Raw genomic sequence first — 22,872 nt, 5'->3', positions numbered from 1 at the left:
CTGCAAAATCCAAAGGCCTGGAGGCATGGTCTCTGAATATCAAGCAGCTGCCTGGCCAGGTGGGGCTTCTGAAACTCACCTTAAAAAGAAACCTGCCCCCTCGTCTCCCCCCACCCCCCGACCCCCTCGACCCCGATGTAGACAGGAGGAACCAGAGCCCTCCAGGCCAGAGCGGGGGTCTCCTCAGTCAAACACATCATTCTCCCCACCAGCTTTTTATCAGAAGGGCAATAAAAACTCGAGGAGTCTGCCCTCTCTCCTCTCTGCCTCTGTTCCAAACGGAGCCTCATTTATTGGTAACTCGGTTACGAGGGCCACAATCAGATTCTGTGGCCACAGATCCACCATGCTCCCCACAGAGAATAAATAAATGCAGCTAACCCCCCCCCCCCACCCTCACCACTGTCTGGCAGCGGTACGGCCATTTTCCCACATGTGAACGCGGCGACCGAACGAAACTGAACGCGCCGACCAGTACCGCCATCGCTGCCCTCCGTCGCTCCCGCGGACAGGAAACCGGGCTAAAGCGACAGATCCAGCTGCGCGTACACGTCATCCGCGCACTGACCCTTTATGTTGTCCGTTTATTTAAGGAAGCGCTCTATGTTGGACCAGACGGATGGCGGTAAAGGTAAGCGGGATGCTAAGTGTGTGAAGGCAGCTGGGTTTGACCTCGAGTGGCACACTTTTAGTGGGCTTCTGTGAGTTGGGTGAAAGTCAGCTGCTATCGTCAGCCGGGTGGGGGGTGGGGGGTGGGGTGGGGGGGTGGGATTAGAGGACACGTGCCACTGTAATCTTTCCACGGACACAAGCTGTCTGCCGTTGTCACAAGCCAACAGCCCCACGATATCAAGAAGCATCCAATCCTTGTAATGCATCTAGCTACCAATCCTCATCATACATGCACTCTTCCTCGCTCCGCCTCGTCTTCTCTTTTTTATTATAATCTTGCTGCAGTTTATCTTTGCTTCTCCTCTTTATCCTCTGGGTGCCTTATCTCACATGTTCCCCTTTCCTCACTCTGCAGGCAGGAACCCCCTGAAAATCAGGTTGTCTGAGCTGGGGCTGAGACTGTTTGTTCTTTTAAACATTGTTTTTACTCCTGTGCAATAATAAATAAATAAATAAATAAATAAAATCCTAAGGGCCGCACACTGGGTATATATATAACCCACAGGACAAAAACTCAAGGCAGGAACAGGAGAGCAAGGTAGGCCAGGTTTATTAAGGATGCTCACGTAAGAGGAGCCCTTTAGATTCTGGCTCTCAGCCTAATTTAAACAAAATTGTGATTTGGGAATGAACCATTCTGATTGAAGAACCTTAGATCAGGCGCTCTGGAACTATGGTCTGGATTCCCCAGGGGATTCACAAAAGAGTGCATAATCACAAAGACATACATTATATAGATCAGGGCCCAACCATGCCCCTGGATATTTAACCATCCTGTAGGTTTTCACTCCAGCCCTAACAAAGCACACCTCATTCAACCGCTAGAGATCTCACTGAGATGCTAATTAGCAGAGTCATGTGTGCCAGATTAGAGTTGAACTGGAAACCTACAGGAAGGTAATTCTGCAGAAACAGGGTTCGGCAGTCCTGATATAGATCCATAGTGTCACATACTCATGCCACAAATAGCCACTGTGCTGCAGCCTAGCCGGTGCAAAGGTATCAAAAGGAGCCATTACAGCGCATAGATGGTGGACTCTAGATTTTAGGGTCCTCACATGAGAGAATTTGAGAAGCCCAGCATTAGAAGAAGGGTGTATTAAAGGAACGGAGCCAGAAGGTTCAGCTCCTCTGTTCCATGGTGAAGATGTGAGCTGTGATATTTCCCTGTGCAGTACCTGTCTGTGAATGCCTTCTGTCAGATGCATCTGCGTGAATGCGCAATGGGGAGAGTGATCAGCAAGAGATGTGTACTGCAGGGGGTGGGGGGGGCTTGTTTTTCGGGGAGAGAGCAGGAAAAACAGCCCCCCCCCCTTCCCACACCGGTGCCAGCTCCAATCGCATAAAGACCTGTCACCTTCCCGGCCCAACACCGCCAAACCCACGGCAGCTGCCTCCCGGTGTGAGGCGAGCATGACAGAGCTCTGACGTCCGTACCCCCCCTCTGTCAGCGTGACTAACTCCTCTCACGTAAACCCCCCCCCCCGCCACCTCCCCACCTCCCCATCCCCATCCCACCGCCCCCCCAGCTCCATCTGAGTCTCAGAGTCTCATCATGCTATGGGGCCAGAACACAACCCCCCCCCCCCCCCAACCTGCATCCCGCCCGGCTCTTCATACCTTTTTACAACATCAGTGCCCTGTCGCTCTGCTTCTCCAACCCCCCCACCACCCAATCCCCAGCCCCTCTCCTTCATGTTCCTGAGTTTCTTGAACCCCACCCCCCCCCACCCCGCGACTCCACACAGTAAAAGTTGATGGGCAGATAGAGCTGTATTTTAAAGGTGAAGACGCCACTTCAGCCCATCTGTGCAGGTAAACAGTCCCAGCCGGGGGAAACTGTTTGGATAAGGTTCCATGCTGGCAGTCTTCCTCAAACAACAGTCTCCAGCTAATGTGTTTCTGAAAGGGCAATTACTAAATGGGGAATTGGGGGGGGTTGTGCTGAGTAAATGTTTCAGGCTGCCTCTGAGGCCCAGGACATGCTAGAGATTGACCGGCGTTCGTACGTCTTTTGAGCCCTTTGCCTGGAGCGTCATTAGCAGAAGTTGGGTAATTTTGCATGGCCTTTCAGACTCTGTTTGAGTTGAGGACGGTGAATAAGAAAAGAGTGCAGTTAGCCTAGCAGAACTGCGGCTTCCATATTAACTCATTCTGTGTTTCTGACAAGTAGCAAATAAATACAAGTGCTTTTCTTTTTAAAAAACTCTTTCTGGCAGGGTCATTTTGATGATGATTGAACCGTTTGTGGAAACAAATACACACTCCAATTCAGTCAATCAAAGTTCTGTGACTTTAAATGACAAGTGGCATGAAAGCCAACATATTGTGTCAGTGCACATGCGTGTGTGCTTGCATGCGATTACTCATAGCCAGTGGACCTACCAACTAGTACCAGACTCGTAAGAAACTTCTGGAGCAGGGACAGATCTGGTTAGTACACAGATGGGAGACCTCCTGTCACTTCCCATTCCAATTGCACGGGCACTCTAATTTAATTAATCTGAAAAGGAGTACATGCCAGCATCACATATACACTCGAAGGGGCCAGAGGAAGAAGGTGAGTGGGGATAAAGACTCTGGTATGCAAATGAACCACTCCAATTCCAAATCTCACTATAGTGTGCCCCTTTCTTCATGTAGTGGTGCCATCTCCACTAAGAGAAAGGGTTTTAAGACTGTCATGGTGGGAGGCGGGGTTAAGATTGCCAGGGTGGGGGTGGGGTTAAGACTGCCAGGGGGGGGGCGGGGTTAAGACTGCCAGGGTGGGGGGCGGGGTTAAGACTGCCAGGGTGGGGGGGGGTTAAGACTGCCAGGGTGGGGGCGGGGTTAAGACTGCGAGGGTGGGGGGCGGGGTTAAGACTGCAGGGTAGGGGGGGGGTTAAGACTGCAGGGTGGGGGGAGGCGGGGGTCGGTAAGACTGCCAGGGTGGGGGCGGGGTTAAGACTGCCAGGGTGGGGGCGGGTTAAGATGCCAGGTGAGGGGGGGTTAAGACTGCGAGGGTGGGGGGCGGGGTTAAGACTGCGAGGGTGGGGTAGCGGGGTAAGACTGCGAGGGTGGGGGCGGGTTAGATGCGAGGGTGGGGCGGTAAGACTGCGAGGGTGGTTGCACTGGCCGTGTTGGGAGCGGGGTTACTGATGCGAGCCGACAGCCCTGGACACCCCCGGGGGGGTCCAACACCTGCTGCCCATCCATCAATGCAGCCAATGCACAGGGCTACACTGACAGCCCCCGCGCACAGACAGACAGACAGACAGCCAGACAGCCAGCACCCCACTACACCAGCTCGATACCGTCTGCGTGCCACACAGGTACCTAGATTACTGACCGGCTGGACATGCCTCTGTTTAGCGTCACAGTCTCCACTACTGCCCATTTACACATGGCTCTGCTCCGCGAAATACCACGCGGTGCTCCACCTGCTGACGTCTGCGCAGCAGATCAGGTTTCATTCATATGCATCTTACCCATCTATGCCACCAAGCCACGTTTCAGAGCAGGCTTGGGTTAGAACGCTCAGCCGCACAGCTAATGCGATGCTCTAATGCGATGCTCTAATGCGATGTTCCGCGCAGGACCCAGCCCCGCAGCAGTCTGATCACAGGTCCCGTTACCGAAGCACGAATAGCCCGCCGCGACCGCCATCGCTTTGATCGAGGTTACACCAGCGCGGTGGAGACCTGCCCCTTCTCCCAACTCCCTGAGCAGAGCAGCGAAACTCCCCCCCGAGTGCTCGGTGTCTGCAGATGTGCCGGATAGGACAGTTAGCACGGGGTATTCCAGGGCAAGGAAATCAGGGCTAGAAAATCGCAGACAAACGCAGACTCGTATGTCGACTCATAAAATGGGAAAGGAACTGGACTTGTAACCGAAAGTTCATAGGTTCGATTCCCGGATTCCCGTATTGCCGTTGTATCCTTGAGCAAGGTACTTAACCTGCATTGCTTCAGCATATATTCAGCAATGTAAATATATTCTCCCTCTCTAGAGAATAGCATCTGCTAAATGCCTGTAATGTAATGTAATGTAATGTAACAACTCCCTGTAAAACACCTATCCTCATTTACACTGATAAGACAAACCATTGGTTCTATAAGAATGCCCATTCTGTCCAAAGCTAAGGTAGTAACCGTACAATTTTCAAAAAAGCAACCTGTATTAGGAAAAGCAAAGATATTCATTATAGTTTATTATGGTGTGCATGTCAACTCACACCCGGTTCCACAGTATATGAGTATGAATACATTAAAGGATGGGCAATTTTTTTGTTCACCTATTACCGGTTGCTTGCCGCATTTTTCCATGACTTCTACCTCTGTGGAGAAATCTGCACCTGCACTGCTTTGACTGAGTAATGCAGATGGAAGTCCCCTCTGCCTGAGCTGAGACGGGGCCAGCCACCGGAGCGTACATTAGCGGCTCCACGGCAGACATCTTAGCCCCCGTCACGCGCTCGGCTGGTGGGAACGGGGAAGGGCGCTGAAGGTACCAGGCATGAGAGATGAGCGAAATCAGCCCCCCCCCCCCCAGCTCTGCGCAGAGAGGGGACAGGCTGAATGACGCCGTTCAGGCTGAGTAAGACAGAAGGAGATATTACGTTCGTAAATACAGGAAGTGGCACTGACTGTATAGCCCCGAGTCCCATTTCAGCCTCCCGTCAACATTTAAAGGTGCTGGTGATCTTTTCATAGTTACTAAGTCACAGATAAAATGTAAAATTCTGACTACTCTGATATATGTTGGATCGGGTTAGGGGTGGTGGTGGGGGGGGGGGGGGGTAGCTGAAATGAGACTGCCCCCATGCCCCCCCCCACTCCCCCCCCCCCCCCAACCAATCAACATTTAAAGGTGCTAGTGGTATTTTCGTAGCTACCACTCAAGGGATACAATTTAATCCCTGACTAGCCTGACATGTATTGGCTGCTCGCTGTAATTTACATTGTGTTTGACAAAGGTCACAACATCAGTACAACAATTCTGACATTGATCAAAATAGATGACAAAAATGTCTGCATTTTCATTACTACCCATCTTCTTTGCAAGTATAATTGCAGCTATAAACACTTTATTATTATCCGTTCTCTGGCATTTATTTTCTGAAGGTCCCTGGAGAAAGGCACACATCTCCACTATTTTCCAAGATTTTTTTTTTCTTTTCAAGCTGGAAAGCTCCCTGCCCTTTTGGTGTCTGCAGCAGAACCCGGTGCAATGTTTCAAAGTAGCCTCTCATGCAATTCAAGCACAAAGCTTCAAAAAGTGAACAAAGAGCTGAAATAACATTAATAATTAATGAGCGTTCAAAAATGAACTCTTGTGATGCGCGAGCAATTTCTCCTGTATTTCTACAACAAAGTGCCACTGCTGCTCTGTTTGATCCAGGAAAAGGGCACACCTCATAAGCAGAACATTCAGTGACACTGAGTCTCTTAAATGAGCTCCTGTCATTGTGGACCCACACGGACGTTTGAGTCTTCTCTCCTGAGGTGCCTCGGTCATGAGACCTCTCCACCCTCTTTTGGGACCTTCAAGCGTCCATTACCCGGAATCTTGTGGAAAAACAATTCCATGGCAACCACGCATTGAACAATAGAGGTGCTCCCGCCCTTATTAAAACTGTCCCACAAAATGGATCTTTGGCCAACAGGTCAAAGATTCAGGTTCCACACTGAACTCTTACAAAACCAATTAAGATACAGCAGCAGGAGTCTAACATTTAGAAGACATGCAATCGTCCGGTGAGCTGCAAAGGGGAAGTCTACTGCATATATGAACTTGGCATATGCACAGCTTGCATAACAATGGAAAATATGCCATGTGTACATTCTGTTTAAAGGCCAAGAAAATTCAGTGGTAGGATCTTTTATCTAAAACATCCTTTGCTAGCTCTCTCTTTTTTACATATTTTTTTTCAACGATGAACAGAAAATTTGTAATTCATGTTGCTTCCATCCAGAAATTTAAGCATGATCTACAGCGAAGAAACATCTGTTCAAATATTACGCTCCACTCATTTTTTGACAGGTATCAAAGTTAAGAATGTGAGAACATTTGCCTTGTACAAAATAAAACTATCAAAGATAAAGTCATTATGTTGCACTAATTTTGCTTGTGAACTCGGCCTGATAAATGTAACATTCTCTTTCAGCTTTAACAGCTTTTAAGGCTGTTGAATGTGCAGGAAAAAAACGTCTGTCACAAGCTGATGATTATTTTGATCTGGTTACAGTCAAGTCAGAAAGCAGTGAATTAAAATGTGACCAGCATCAGTCACCAGTATCTTCCACGTTGGACAATTTCAGCTCTTCATGAGGCCGTCTGGTGTCTGTGCTGCGCCAGTGGGGTTTGCCCAGTCTGGGTTTGACCCATCGCCTAGCCATACCTCTCAGAGGCACTAGGCTTCCTTCCGGCAGGGCGGGGGGGGGGGCGGGTTATCAGATTTTGGGCCTCCTCTGTCCAGCGCGAGGTCCACTAATGTGAGCAGAGTGCTTTTCAGGCGGCCCTACTTGTTTGGATTGCACTGTTTGTCTTGGAGAGGCCCGATAAGGGGATTACAGATACTGTCATCTGTCAGTCCCAAAATAAACAAACAAATAGAATTTGTGGGGACAATCTCCGACTATTACTTTAATACACAGCCCACTGAACAGGAACAGGGCATATCGTACGGCTGCATGCCCCATATCACTGATGTACTGATAGAGAAACAGTGAACATCCACAAACACACGGAGGCACACACATGTACACGCACATACACACACGTGCACACAACCACACGCACCTGTGCGCACACAGACACGGACGCGCGCACATACACCAACACACACACGCGTTATTCTCTGCCTTTAGAAAGTTTGTTTCAGTCTTCAGTTTGAGCTGAAGACTGAAAATCATCCTTAGCCAGAGCTGTACGTATTTCAAATGCGTGGAATGCATGCGTATTTCATATGGCCAGGCATATAGGAGCATCAATGATCGAAGAACACTGATGACGATGGAGTCCCTGCAATCCACAGCAGAACTGTCTTGGTCAGCCCTTTCGGGCAATCCATGACAAGCAGACGTTTTCACCTGGCCCTGCTCTCTTCAACGGGGTCTAGTCAAAAATCCCTTCAGTCCCGTTGACCGATTCAAAGGGAATCTGTGGACGGACTGCAATCTCAAGAAAAACATTTTTTACAGATTCCATACAGGACCTTCGTATAAAAGTGATTTATTTGCAGTTGTCCTCGTCTTTACTGTGGGCTGCGAACTGCCGGTGTCTCTATTTTTTAATACACATGAATCAGACGGCAGTTTGAAATGTCCCAAAATAGACGAAACAGTGGCTTGAAGCAATGAATAATGATGAGCAAAACAGAGGACCTTCAAAAATGCAACTTTCCAGTATACAGGAATGTCATGCCATTTATTTTCTATAATTATTTATATTCAGAGCGGGAGAGAGCCGGAGAAATCAGTGGAAATGATGGTCCAGCCCCCACCGCAACAGTCGTCGTTTCGCCTTTGGTGTCTTACTTTCTGGCAGTTGAGCATGGATTCGTCAGGCACAGAACTTACTGATCTGAAAAAGGTTTCCAGGAAGAGGCCAGAGAGGATTGGGGGAGAGCAGCAGAGGCTCCGGCTGGACCTCCTCGCTCCTCTCGGAAGTTCAGAGCATCAATTTTTATCATCCATTGTGAGAGGAGTTCATGCTGGAGAGCCGGCTTCTCAGGCAGATCAATAAAGCTCATTTCAGCCTTCGATCCGGCCGCAATAATCCAACACCTGAGTCTGGTCTAGGAAAGGGCAGGGAGGGACGGATGCCCCCCCCACCAGGGAATTCAGCAAGGCACTCACGGGCTCCGAGTGGGAATGCTAGGGTGAGGAATAGCTGGTCCCAGCACTGCCCATGAGAACGGCCCACATTAAACGGGCAAATTCAGAGCATCCGCAAAGAAGGGGAATTCTCCTTACCGAGGTCTGAGAGAGCTTCATTAAAGCCTTAACTACCTGCATGATTATAATTTTTGAAAAATAAAATCAGACGTGTAATTCATTAATTTACCATCAGTTTGTTAAGAATTAGCAGAAATATCCAGTCTGTTTCCTGTGTTGTGGAATACTGTACACTAGGGGAGACTAGCCCAATACTTTCAGCTCATAACTTCTCAATATCGAAATGAAAGACCGTACACAAGACTAAAAAACCCAACTCTGGGGATTCTGAGTGGCTGAATCTGTCATATTGAGTAACATATCAAAGCAAGGTTATGCACGTGGAAATGGTAAATGATGCCCTCCGTGAAGAGGACACCTATCTCACTTGTTGGCTTTTAAGCCCGAAGGCTGAAACTTTGGTAGGAAATCACCTGCTGGCCACATTATCACATCATTGGATGAAGACAGACATGATAATGATTTTTGAGAAAGGGCTCAAATCCAATCACACTCATCCACAATTCACTCCATCATTTTTGTACTGTGGAGTCGGCAATCACACTGTCAATCACTTGCTCCGTACAGAATTTTTCAGCCTGGTGGCAGACAATAGAGTAGAGGTGTGCTGCATTCTGGAAGATATCCAATTACAGCCCTGGCTTTTTCCACACAGTGTAAGAACCCCCTATGGGAGGTACATTTTTATATTAACTTTGACATATAGTATATTTATTACAAACTCTGCATCAGTAATATAATTAAATGCATAATGAGAAATATTTTGTTCTATTGAAATGAAATATATACATACATAACACATCAGTACACAGAAACATATGCTGTATATAAATATATATATATATATATATATATATTATATATATATAAGCATATAACATTTGCATACACACATATTCAAATATGTCATAGATGCTAATTGCCATCTTTTACAGAGGATATAGCAGTATCAGGTTATTGATCGTGATTATAGTCATTGGGATTTCAAAATGAAATGAATTAATACTAGATTTAAGGAATGATATACGACAAGTGAATAAATGACGGTGCTGTAATTTATTTGTTGCTATGTTGACAGCAACAGCTTGTACGAGTTACCTGACTTCACAGAGTCTATTGTCTGAAAGCCCCAGTTAACCAGCAAATCCTTTGACTAAAACCAACATGGTAAAGTGTCGGTATACACATAACATCCTTCCCTCTATGACTCGGTACATAAAATGCATTTCAGCGGTGGATGGAGTGAGGAGATGAATGAAAAAACAAATTATAGAGTGAATTATTGCCTCGTTCTGTTGGGGTGTAATTACATTTTCACTCAATTGGCCTGTGTTAAATTACAGGCTTACTGTGCATGGTGAAAAACCCTGACTACCTCGACTGAGTTTAATTAAAGAAAGGCCTTCTTTTACAACGCAGTGGTTCGTCAGTGCTTGTAAAATTGTAAACACAAAAGCGTGCAATTATTATGTCATTCTTTCGATATAGTTTTCTGCTTAAACTCCAAGCGCTGCAGTTGCACGCCACTGATTATTTTATTGATAAAATATTCTATGGCTGCAATATAACGCGACCTTTTCACACAATGATTTTCATCGCTGCCGTAGGAGGTTCTCCTGGAGTAATTCCGCTCATCCGTACCGCTGTTATCCAATAATTTTTTTAAGTATGTACTTCATAAATATGTTATTTCATAAACCTTTTAAAATGTATCACAAAACATCCACGGTTATGCAGGTTAACAGAAATGTATCTGAGTGCTGTCAATCATCCTGGGAGAACAGCCTTTAAAATAGAACTAATTAACTAAGAATATAAATAAAATAGTTTTCCTTTATGAAGAACCTTGTCACTTCTAGAGCCAAACCGCACCCTCAGAATTAAGTTGTGTTAATGACGTCAAGGGAACACACAAGCCTACCAGAGACATGGAGACAGACCAGGTCCAAATAATGGACAAAAGTGGTAGGACAATCCAGCTGGGCAACTAAAACCCTCATTTCCCATTAATATTTACCAATCCCACTTATGCCTGGCTCAAAGGGATGTCTTTGAGAGGTGTTTCATGTGAGGCTGCTGGGAGAGTGTGAGATTGGTTTGAGTGTCCTGTTTTTAGCAGGTCCTTGTTCAAGACCATTTCCCTTGTTCTACCTCCGCATACGTCATACTTAAACTGGCAAAAAAAGAATGTCTGTCGACCCTTCAACCTACGGGTGTGTGCTTCAGTCTATCGACTTTCACACAAGGTGAAGTAGGCGCAGTTATGAGAAATAGAGCTTAGCTCATTTGGACCACAGTGCTGGCAATGCAGTCACATTATGCAGTTGTAACACAAAATGTAGTAAAAATGAGTATTACCTACTATGGAATGCCTCGATGTTACGTGCTATACTTATTCGTATGAGTGTAACGACATCAGGGAAGCTCTCTAACTTTGCAAGTGAAATACCTCTTTCCGTCTTTGCTTCGGTCTACATCACCCTCCTCACATCACCAATCACAGGTCTGAATGAAACCCTCATCAGATCCACACAGTACATGTCCCCAATGCCATCGTTTGAGGCAGAGCAGTATTTAGCCACATCAACCGCAATACACTGAACACCGCGCAAATTAAAAGGGTTTAATTTCACTATTACTCTCACTAAACTGGTTAAGTTTGAAGATCAATCAGGAGATGTCGATACACTAATCAACCTCCCTCCCTTTAATATTCTTTAAAGCGCATTCATTACTGCGGTCCCGGTGCTGAGGCACACGGGGCGCAGGAAACCAATAAGAGAACCAGAGAAATGAAGCGCTGTGTCTTCCGTCGTAATTGCAACCATTTGTCTCGCAAATACGGGAAGACTCCGAACATTCGATCCGACGGGTACTAATAAACACATTCCCCCGGCAGAAGTCACGTCCCTGGCCCTGCGGCTCAAACGCGCGGCCCTGGAGCCCCAGTGCGTGTAACGGATTAAGGCCACGGGGAGAGGACAGTTGTAAATTTGTTAAAATGCCCACCCGTGGGCCACCTGGCGGCGCACCCAGTTAAAGCGCAGTCCCGAATCAACGCGTGACTGTTGCCGTGGCCAGCAGCTTCACAGGGGCGGCGCACGATTGGACGTAGCACGGAGATCCCGGTGTGGTCACACAACGGCGGCTCGGCTGGTTGGCTGTGGCCACCAGGTGCATATGAAGTGCTGTCCTCCAGCACAATGGCTGCCCAGCTCAACTTGTGGCCCCCAAAGAATGAACACATTTTTTGGTGATTGTTATTTTCATCTTCCCTGAACTGGTGTTGCAAGGCTAAGATATGAAAAAGCAGGGTATTAACACTGCTTTCCCCCCGGTCCACAAATACGTCACCCCCTCTAGAGGAAAAAACAAAGGTTTTTTTTTTTTTGGACAGAAACATTATACAAAACGCTTATTTTCATGCAAATGATTTTTTTCAGCATAGGCTAACGCTTGAGAAGCCTGGCTTGCTCACCAGTACAGAACGTGACGGATCTGTCACATACATACAGCTATCACACGTTCAATCTGTCCGTGACTGCAATTCCTTTCCGAGTTTGCAGATACATAATTTTCCATTTTGCCTCCGTTCAATAAGACGAGCTCCGTATGACGTGCGAGAGGGGGCACGATAGCGCTTTTGAGCGGCAGCACGATAGCAGCACGATAGCCGCCCGCCGCGCGGCCGCTTTATGCAGAAATGAAAGCCTTACGGAACGAGGTTAACTTCCAGCAAGCGAGCGGTGGCCATCGATACAAACGCGCCCCGAGTATCTGGGAGAGCCAAGGCCCCGCTGAACGCCCGCCTGCCCTCGCTCCCCGAATAGCAGGATAATCCGATCGCTTCCGAGCATCGGTGTTCATCTTTATTACGGGTTCATTTCTGTCGCTATGCCGCGCTAATTGGGTTCACCTCCGAGGGATCGCATTTCGAACCCGCTCTCTCGCTGACGAACGACTGGCGTGCTTCGGTAGACACGCGTGCCAAAAAAGGCTAAATGGTAAACGATCAAATACATCAATAGCACTCCTGCGAAACTGTAGGGGCTGATTGCTGCAATTCTGTTGACTGCGTTGAAAGGTTCTCGAGGGAAGAAATCAGCGGAAACTAATATTCGAGTTGGAAAATGCGGGAGTTCTGCTGGTCTATTCTCGCGCTTCAACACGCACATTCCCCATGATTCTGTTTGAGTGAACATCCGGCGAAATAGACGCAGCTGCAAAAAACCGTATTTATTATTTGCATATTGTAATTTATGTTTGGAAGACATCGGCTAAATAAAATACATCGACTTGATTATTGTGGATGAGGTTGTTTAAGTTCTTCAAATTTTCTAATTCACAGTTGGGACTGAAAATAGGAATTCTGAATAAGGGTCTTTCATGACTTCTTTGACAGAAGTAAATGCAGATCACTCAGACAGGACCGCAGGGGACACGAGGATAGGCTGTAACACCGCGAGACCTGGAGGGTGCCTATTCATTTTCCCAAATGAATCGGAGCATTCACTTAAATGGCTGTGCACTCAGACATGGAGTTAGATCAGTTAACACTATTCATGAACTTTCAATAATCTCAATTTAGACATTCCGGTTTATTCAAATTAAATTTGCAGACCTTTTCCGATTCAGTATGTTTAACACACTGAAGCACGGTGTGCCTTTGGTTCCCTTTTGAAGCTTTAGACTGCTCCTGTTTCCTACGGCGATGGCTTACGGGGACGATGGAGCAAGGGTGAAGCAACTTAATTTTTTAAGCTGAAGTTCATAAAAATGCCCATGTTGCTTCTTTCAGTTTACTTCCTTCCATCCTACCTGACATGGTCTAATAAATGACGGATTATGCAGTCAAGCCCATACACCTGCCTAGACGTATATTCACTGAAAATGTGAATATACACTAGATAATGACTCTTTTACTTTAAACGAGGTGGGGGACTTTTCACAGTGTTCATGAGCAACCCAAATTTTAAGTCTTGTTTTGCTTTAATTAAAGGTTTGGTAGCATAATATATGTACCACTGATTTGGCCTCCTACACAATGTGAAAATTCAATGCTCTGGAGCTAGTCTTCAAGTAATGCTCCACTCCACTTAAATTATTCAGGTTCATTACCCTCTGGCTTGACAATAACTTAGCAAAAAGCTGCTTGAATGTCACTGAGCAGTCTTGCAGAAAGGATGACAGGTTTCATGTAAATATCTCAAGGGTAAACCAATTTAGTTATATAAGAATAGAGATTCTCTACACTTCAGAAGGAACAAGGTTGCCAGAGGAGACTTTGAATAGGTGGACAACAGAAATCGGTGTTCTTCCTGAGCTTGAACCTGTATCATTAAAATAAATATTTACTGATTTATTTACAATAAACATTTACTTCTATCATCCTGCATCCTCCTCCAGCAGTGTACTGAGAAAAAGTTAACACCAAGTTAATACCAAGTCTTCAACTGGTTGGTGGTCTGACTCCTAAATGTTAAGCCCCACCACTTGGCATTATCTGACATTACATTATGCCATTTAACAGATGCTCGGAAACCGAAGCGATTTGCCCAGATTTCATTGTTACGTAAAATGCACTAATATATACAGCCGTATATTTACGGAAGCAGTTCAGCTCAATCACGTTGCTTAAGGGTACAACAGCAATCACCCAGCCTGGAACCAATCCCACAACCTCGGAATTACAAGCCCAATTCCCAAACTGTTCCGTTATACTACCACCCTCACAACGCCGCAGTGTCTGTTAAATATGCTGAGCTCCTTCTCGTGCGGCAAGTCGTAAGACAGTTTGATTTCACAAATAACAAATCAAATCATGTATGTATTGTCACATGCCGTGTGACACTCCTGGGAGAGAGATGAGGCGGTTCTGCGTTTGCACCGTAGCTGGAGAGAGCGAGAGCGCACCAACACCGACACGAAAACAAATAAACCAACACCTTCACCGTCCCCCTCACGGGTTCCGGGTAAAAACAATGAACTAAAACAACAAACTAAAATAAGAAAGACAAAAGGAAGTAAGACCCAGCGACGGCTCTTCAGCTCGCCGCTGGTAGCTAACCAGCTTTTCAGCTGTCCAGTGGCGTTTTCTTTATCTTATGTTTTATTGTGCTTAGACAAACAAAAACTTCAAAAAGACTGGGTCGCCCTCTGCATGTGCTCCCGGTCTCGGTCCCGTACCATGGAGAGGAACACACCTTTAAGCACCCGGGCTGATTAGTCAACACAACCCAGGTGCATGTGCTCTCTCCACTGGTAGGTCCGGCCGAGACAAATCCGTTCCACCAGACGGAATGCCACGTTCATATAGCTAAATTTACAAAGAATATACATTGCCAGATGTTATTTAGATATCCATGTGTGTATATGTGCCTGGGGGAAAAAATGAATTGGACTTATCTTTGCTCATTTGATTTTATATTGGTGGAGAAATCTGAAGTTAGAATACAGGGAGCCAAGGTAAAAAGGGAGCAGACATGGTAGTGGGCTATTGTTACAGTTGGAGATGTGTGAGTAGCTAAGGATGGGGGCTGAACAGGTCGATCAAGGAGAAGCAGAGGACAGAGGTCATTAAGATGGTACGGAGTGGTTGGAATGGACAGGAACTGCTCTTGGACAGCATGAAAGAGTCTCAGGCTTGATTTCTCATTTCAGTGTTTGATTGGACTTGATTGGATTACTTCCTTGTTCCAGGCACCCAGTGATGCCTATGTCATGTACAGAATTATGAACTGTACAAGTGACAGTTACCAAAGTTCGCAATTTAATTCTGGTGATTACCAAACCAGATTGTATTCTCAAAAAAAAAAAAAAAACGCGAACACTAACGTTTAATTGCGAGTCATACTAAAGGGATATTTTTCTTTCTCGAAGCCAGACCCATTGTTCCACATTCTCTCCGAATATCAGAAGAACAATAATACGAAAGAGAGAGGCTGAGAGGCACCTGGACTGGAGAGCGTTCCGGGCCCCGGCTTCTCCATACCCGAGCCAGTCAAGCGAAATGTGAAGACCAGAGCGCCGCGCGCTCGTTCTCCCGCCGAGACGGCTCGACCCCCATCGCCGCGGCGATTCATCCCGCTTAGCGTCCCGGCAACGAGGAGCGATTTGCCACTGACAGAGCACATAATTCAGGGGAGATTAGATGGATGAGGGCGCGGGGCCGGCGAGCGTCGGACCGTCAGCCGCGGGCGATCCCGGGGAACCTCTGCGCATTACACACTCGGCTTGGCTCCTGTCACCCACAGTGGTTTCAGCCAATTACCAACGGTCGCAATCACACATCCATCTCGCCGCAGACAGCCGCACACACACCCCAGCCTACATCTACATCTGTATCACTTCGCCTCCCGTTTCTCTTTTTTTACTTTACAGGCTGCCTTCCTACACTTTTAAATATGGATTTTATTTTTTTTTGCCCACTGAAATAGAACACAGCAGTTGTGTTGTTGTGGCCACAGTCTAAAGCCTGTATGCTGTATGCGGTATGCGGTGCTGTGCAATTACAAAAAGGTGTGGAGACTAATCAGTGCACTGCGTACAGAACTTTGTTACCTTGTACCTATTGATTGGACAGAGGAGCTCGTAACATTGCCAGTTTTAAAATTCCGATTGGAACATTTCCTGATCTTTAAGCCAATTGATTGTGGGGATGAACAACAAAGAGAAGGAAATAGACTGAGTGAGATTTAGATTTGGATTATTCGACCAAGGGAACGCAACAACATGGCTTAAATTCAGTATTTTCTTTGGACAATACTGCAAACAAAACTACTGACCTCAACGCTTGTTTGCCTACTCTTCCCCACCAGTTCACCTCTAAGCTAAACGCTACTGCCTACTCCACACCTCTGAGCTAAACGCTAAGGCCTACTCCACACCTGTGAGCTAAACGCTATGGCCTACTCCACACCTGTGAGCTAAACGCTATGGCCTACTCCACACCTCTGAGCTAAACGCTATGGCCTACTCCACACCTCTGAGCTCAACGCTATGGCCTACTCCACACCTCTGAGCTCAACGCTATGGCCTACTCCACACCTCTGAGCTAAAAGCTAAGGCCTACCCCACACCTGTGAGCTAAACGCTATGGCCTACTCCACACCTCTGAGCTCAACGCTATGGCCTACTCCACACCTCTGAGCTCAACGCTATGGCCTACTCCACACCTCTGAGCTCAACGCTATGGCCTACTCCACACCTCTGAGCTAAACGCTATGGCCTACTCCACACCTGTGAGCTAAACGCTATGGCCTACTCCACACCTCTGAGCTAAACGCTATGGCCTACTCCACACCTCTGAGCTAAACGCTATGGCCTACTCCACACCTCTGAGCTAAACGCTATGGCCTACTCCACACCTCTGAGCTAAACGCTATGGCCTACTCCACACCTCTGAGCTAAACGCTATGGCCTACTCCACACCTGTGAGCTAAACGCTATGGCCTACTCCACACCTCTGAGCTAAACGCTATGGCCTACTCCACACCTGTGAGCTAAACGCTATGGCCTACTCCACACCTCTGAGCTAAACGCTATGGCCTACTCCACACCACTGAGCTAAACGCTATGGCCTACTCCACACCACTGAGCTAAACGCTATGGCCTACCTCGCAACATCTACTACCTGAGCTAAACGCTATGGCCTACTCCACACCTCTGAGCTAAACGCTATGGCCTACTCCACACCTGTGAGCTAAACGCTATGGCCTACTCCACACCTCTGAGCTCAACGCTATGGCCTACTCCACACCTCTGAGCTCAACGCTATGGCCTACTCCACACCTCTGAGCTAAACGCTATGGCCTACTCCACACCTCTGAGCTCAACGCTATGGCCTACTCCACACCTCTGAGCTAAACGCTATGGCCTACTCCACACCTCTGAGCAACGCTATGGCCTCTAACCCGCTATGGCCTACTCCACACCTGTGAGCTAAACGCTATGGCCTACTCCACACCTCTGAGCTAAACGCTATGGCCTACTCCACACCTCTGAGCTAAACGCTATGGCCTACTCCACACCTCTGAGCTAAACGCTATGGCCTACTCCACACCTCTGAGCTAAACGCTATGGCCTACTCCACACCTCTGAGCTCAACGCTATGGCCTACTCCACACCTCTGAGCTCAACGCTATGGCCTACTCCACACCTGTGAGCTAACCTTGGCCTACTCACACCTGAGCAACGCTATGGCCTACTCCACCCTTGAGCTAACGCTATGGCCTACTCCACACCTCTGAGCTCAACGCTATGGCCTACTCCACACCTCTGAGCTCAACGCTATGGCCTACTCCACACCTGTGAGCTAACCGCTATGGCCTACTCCACACCTGTGAGCTAAATGCTGGTGTGGGCGCAGGACGCCCTCTTGCTTCAGGATTCATCCCGGGATCGATAGGTGCAGAGGTCCAGGCCCGCGTGGTTTTCCAGACGATTAGCTGCACCGATCGGCCCGCGGGCGTTCACACGGGAGAGGGCCGTCAGCATCGCCGGCGCGTTCCTCTCCATGACCCTCAACTGCCAAACACAGCCCGCCGCCGTCCTTCCAATAAGACGACCGACAAAACGGGCGCATGTACGGTGCGTCAACAGTACGCACACACCGAGCAGACAGACTCCAGACTGAGCAGCGTCACATCCAGAGCCCTGAAAAACACCCCGTTTCTCCTAAGGGCCAGTCCAAACACACACAATCTTTGGCCTGGTGAAATCTGGTTAAAGAGAACCATTAGCGGGTCTTCTTGCACTCCTTTCCCTGTTACACTGCTTAAGTATTACAGCGCTGCAGCGGCACCAGCTCCACAGAGATGACTAAATAACTTCCCCAGGCTCAGCGTCGCACAGAAACCTTTACAGACGCTCATTTTTGCACTTGTGGGAAAGAATGAGATTGCTAACATTCGGGGCTCCATTAGATTTTCCCCTTTGAAAGATTGCTGTGACATATTTTTGCCTTTTGGTTCTCCTTTTTTCTTCATAAACTTCATAAACACACATTTTCCTCAGATATTTCCTCATAAACATGTAAACACAGAGTATAAACCCAGTGCATTCTCACGAGTATACTCCCAGTACATTCTCAAGAGTATACACCCAGTACATTCACAGAGTATACACCCAGTACATTCTCAAGAGTATACAGCCAGTACATTCTCAGAGTACTGTATACACCCAGTACATTCTCAGAGTATACACCCAGTACATTTTTTACCAGTTCAAAATGACCAGGTTATAAATCCTATTCCAGTATTTTATGTGGACCCATTATGATTAGGTGGAGGGGGTGAAGTTACTAGGATGGAGGATGATTAACATTAAAGACTAATGTGATCATATCATTGATTAAGCCAATCACCATGACATTCACAGGTTTAACAGTTGACTGTTTAAGCCTTTATGCTTTGAATGAGCAGAGGGACACAGAAATAGAGGTTCAGGCGGAGTCTGGGATCAGGTGGCGAGATTAGGCGCAGTTACGCCACATTCAGGCCTCCAGAAAAAGGCCCCTGTGGCACGCTCCTGGAAACTGGTCACTTCAGGAAAGCAGCTGGCCCTGACCATTTCTGCACCTCCTGGAGCTTTTAGGAAAGTACTGATGGTGCGTTCTCGCCACCCTACAGGAGGCAATGCCGGGCCGCCCCCGGACACCGTTGCCATAGCGAACTCATACCGGTGCAGCAGGTACCGGTGGAACGAATCCCCACATTCGCACTTGGCCTGCCTAGCGCCCACGTGGTAGCACAGCCTAATAAATGCAGCAAGCCCGAGGGAAACAGCCCGTGGCTGGTCGATCTGCAACCGCAGACTACACCCTCTCCTCCCGTGTCTTCCTGACCAACTGCGATCAATTACGGTCAGAGTTCATCCGTCTTTCTCAATAATACAGCCGAAGAAAAAGACCTCCCGGGGGGGGGGGGGGGGGGGATGCAGTGAGCAGGGGCTTGTGGGGGGGGGGGTGTAAATGCATTAAAACGAATGAAGCACAGAGCATAAAGCATACGGAATACGTGCAGAATGAATCTGAACAGCAGTAATCCCTCACAGTTCCCCATATGATATTCACACAGCCTCCCAAACCATTTGTCAGCATTACCTTTATTTAGGGCAAACGCTTCTTCACTTCCAAAGGTCAGAATTCAAAAACACAGCTCACAGTTTGTTTAGAGGAACAGCCACTATAGAAGCACCCATGAAAAATCCAGAATTCAGGGACACTGGGTCCTCATACCCCTTCTTGCCTCATAGTTATTTCAGCAGAGTGACAAAAAAAATGTATTCATCCTTGAATAAATTACCGAAGAAGCGATATTGTGACTCATTGGACATTTTCACGATTTAACTCAAACCTTTGAGACCAAAGCACAGCTTTCATTCACTGTACTTTCCTGGTCCGTGCATAGAGTGTGAAAAGACATTTCCTACGATATTTTCCCACTGGGAAACGCGAGTATATTCTGTATTGCACCAGTTGGTCTGAGAATTTTTTGAACGGGGCTTGTTCTGTCATTTATTACTTCAGAAACATGACTTACGCTGAGATTAGCTGTCACCTCCTCGTACAGCAACTGCAGTGATAAAGACACTTCACAGAAAACCAACAAAAAAAAACAACACAGTGATGGAGCTGACACAATATGACTGGCAATGAGACCTCTAGCATGCCAACTTCTAGCAAAACAACACCGAGAAATAATCATTCTCTGTACCATGGGTGTGTATTCTCGAAGAATGAGAGAAAAAGACCAAAATATATCTAGCGACATCGAGACTGCAGGCAAATGGCCCAAGAGAAACACAGTCGTTGCAAAGCTACATTCAGACAGAGATATAAGACACCATAAAGCCTAAAAACTATATACAATGTTTTTTTTAAAAAAACAAGAAATTGTTTAAACTGGCAAATTATTTGTTGACTTCTAAAAACAGAAATATGGACGGTCTGTTGCATGTCTTTATCTTGTCGTTCTTATCTGGGACCTGGCTGTCAGTGCATATTAATTAAGACCAATAGGGCGTACAGTGACCTCAGTCAGTGGAGCAGACAGTGCATCGCACTGGATTCAGCAGGAGGTCACTTGCAGGGCATGTGTATTACCGTTCAGCCATCTTGGGGTTCCCCTGAAATCTACATGGAGGGAAAATGGCATGTTTCATGGCTAAGTCATTTTTAAAAAGTTTTTGGTGAAGATTATTCACTAAGCACTTTAGTGAGAAAAATCTTAAGAGATACCAGGTCAAATAGTAATGAATAAGTGATGTTTAATGTGGCTTGTCGTCATTTAAACCAATACACAACAGCTGATTTCAGCTAAATGTAATACTGCCTTGCAACTTAGTGTCTAATCTGTTTCTTGTTCTGTTACACTGGCCCTGTCCTGTAAAATCCAATAAGAAGATTCAAAGATTGCAGGATTTTGATTGTTTTTTTTCCTGTGCCAGTACAAAGAAACCCAAATGACTTTTAAATAGCAGCAACACAAATCAGGATAAGTGTATCTGTACATACATCTCGGGAAAATTTTAAATGACAGCAGATAAATTGAGGAGATATTCACAATGACAGACACTGTCCTTTGGATGGAGCAGATAAAAAAAAAACTTGCAAGGATGTGGCACCACCCTGTGGTTATAACCTAGAACTGCAAGCGGAGCAGAAATAATCCACAATCCCTGCAGTTTGCAAGGCCCTCACAGGCGACACTCTCTCAGACCCTCGGAGACTGTCGACGGACTGAGTTCACAGGACCGCCTCGCGACTCCGATGGCGTCGTCCCCGGACCCGCGGCGCCCGTCGCGTCGTTCCCGATGCTCGGTCTGTGGCGTGGCGCGCGCCCGGCGGCTGGCGCATTGCTAATCCCCCCGTATGTATCACCCTGCCCACCGTGTGACAGAGACGCAGCCCGCCGCGCCAGTGACGCGTCCTCCCCAACCGACACGTGCGTCAGCGCTCCGAAACGCATCGGCTTGACGACTCCGACGACAGCAGCCCCACTGACGAATCTGCCATTTAGGGCTACTGGCAGCGCTGCTTGTTGACTGCGACACTTCGTTTTGGGCTGTGGGGTGAGGAAGACACCATTGTGGGTGAAGTCAACCTGGCTGTCGTTAGACAGGCACTCAGAGAAACCGGCAGCTAAACAGGCCTTAGAGCCCTTCATTGGTGCTGCAGCCTTTAATTGGGCCTTCCCTTGACTGGTTTCTTCTGACGGTGTGCTGTCTTCAACACACAAGCATGTAAGTTTCAAGCTCTACATACATTTCAGTTTTGAGGTTTTGATTTCACCTGCTTAGCATTCCGTTATATTTTGGGGCAGGACCTTCACTCACATCATTAAATGGAAGGAATATAACCTTTGTTTAGGCCAGACAGCCCAAGTCCCCCAAAACAGCCAAGAGTCCAAAATTTAAGCGTCGGCTTCTGCACTTCTACCACAGAACGTGTGCCTTATCTTGTGAAAGACTGACTCTTTTGTACAGCTAGGTGTAATGGAAAAGCTCTATGATGCTGACATCCCCCAAAATACTAAAAATACTGTGGTAGTGTTACCATATGATATAACACAACATGATGACGAGAACAGGCCATCCAGCCCAACAATACTCTCCATTTTACAACACTAAAGTGTACCTGGTGTCAGTTTACCTACAAACTAGATAATATCTAGCACTGTATCAAGCCTGGTCTTGAAAACCCCCTGAGTTTCTGTCTCGACTACATGACCTGGCAGGCTATTCCACACAGTGACTACTCTCTGTGTAATCAGTGAAACCGATCTGAGCCATTCCTTGTGGCTTGCTCTGAAGAGCAAAACCATTTGATTGGTTCAAACAGATAAGAGACCTGGCAGCTTATTGTAGCCCCACCAATTATGAGGTACGGGTACATGAAAACTCAATCTCCCATCACCCTTACATCTTCTTCTGTGGTTAGAGCAGAGGGCAGTATGTCAGTAAGTACTTCTGTATGTATAATCTATAAACTTTCCTAAATCTGAAGAACATGAATCAGACAAGAATATAGAGAGAAATAGCTGGACTGGCTGACTCTATATCAATTAGTCATTTTCTTTATATTAAGTGATTTAGTAAGGAGGTTTAAAGCACTTCAAGTATTAATTGGGTTTCTTACTTTTGTTGGGAGGAGTAGCTAGCTGTCTGGCTAAAAGTTCATAAATACACACAGGTGAGAAGACTGCAAATGCAATGGCAGGCAATGAGGATATTTAACCATCCAAATTCAACACAGAATATTTAC

The 22,872-nt window shown here is 46.9% G+C and overlaps 1 protein-coding gene across 2 annotated transcripts in view; it reads right to left on the bottom strand.

Annotated features, from left to right (window-relative positions):
- pyya (peptide YYa) overlaps positions 1–22,872 on the bottom strand; it is a 41,550-nt gene that overhangs the window by 14,130 nt on the left and 4,548 nt on the right. The gene's annotated exons all lie outside the window — the stretch shown is intronic.

The sequence above is a fragment of the Anguilla rostrata genome, chromosome 17 (assembly GCF_018555375.3).
Source record: "Anguilla rostrata isolate EN2019 chromosome 17, ASM1855537v3, whole genome shotgun sequence".
In the NCBI taxonomy this organism is placed as follows: Eukaryota; Metazoa; Chordata; class Actinopteri; order Anguilliformes; family Anguillidae; genus Anguilla; species Anguilla rostrata.
Note: the sequence above shows the minus strand (reverse complement) of the source record. Positions and strands in the feature narration are given on the sequence as shown.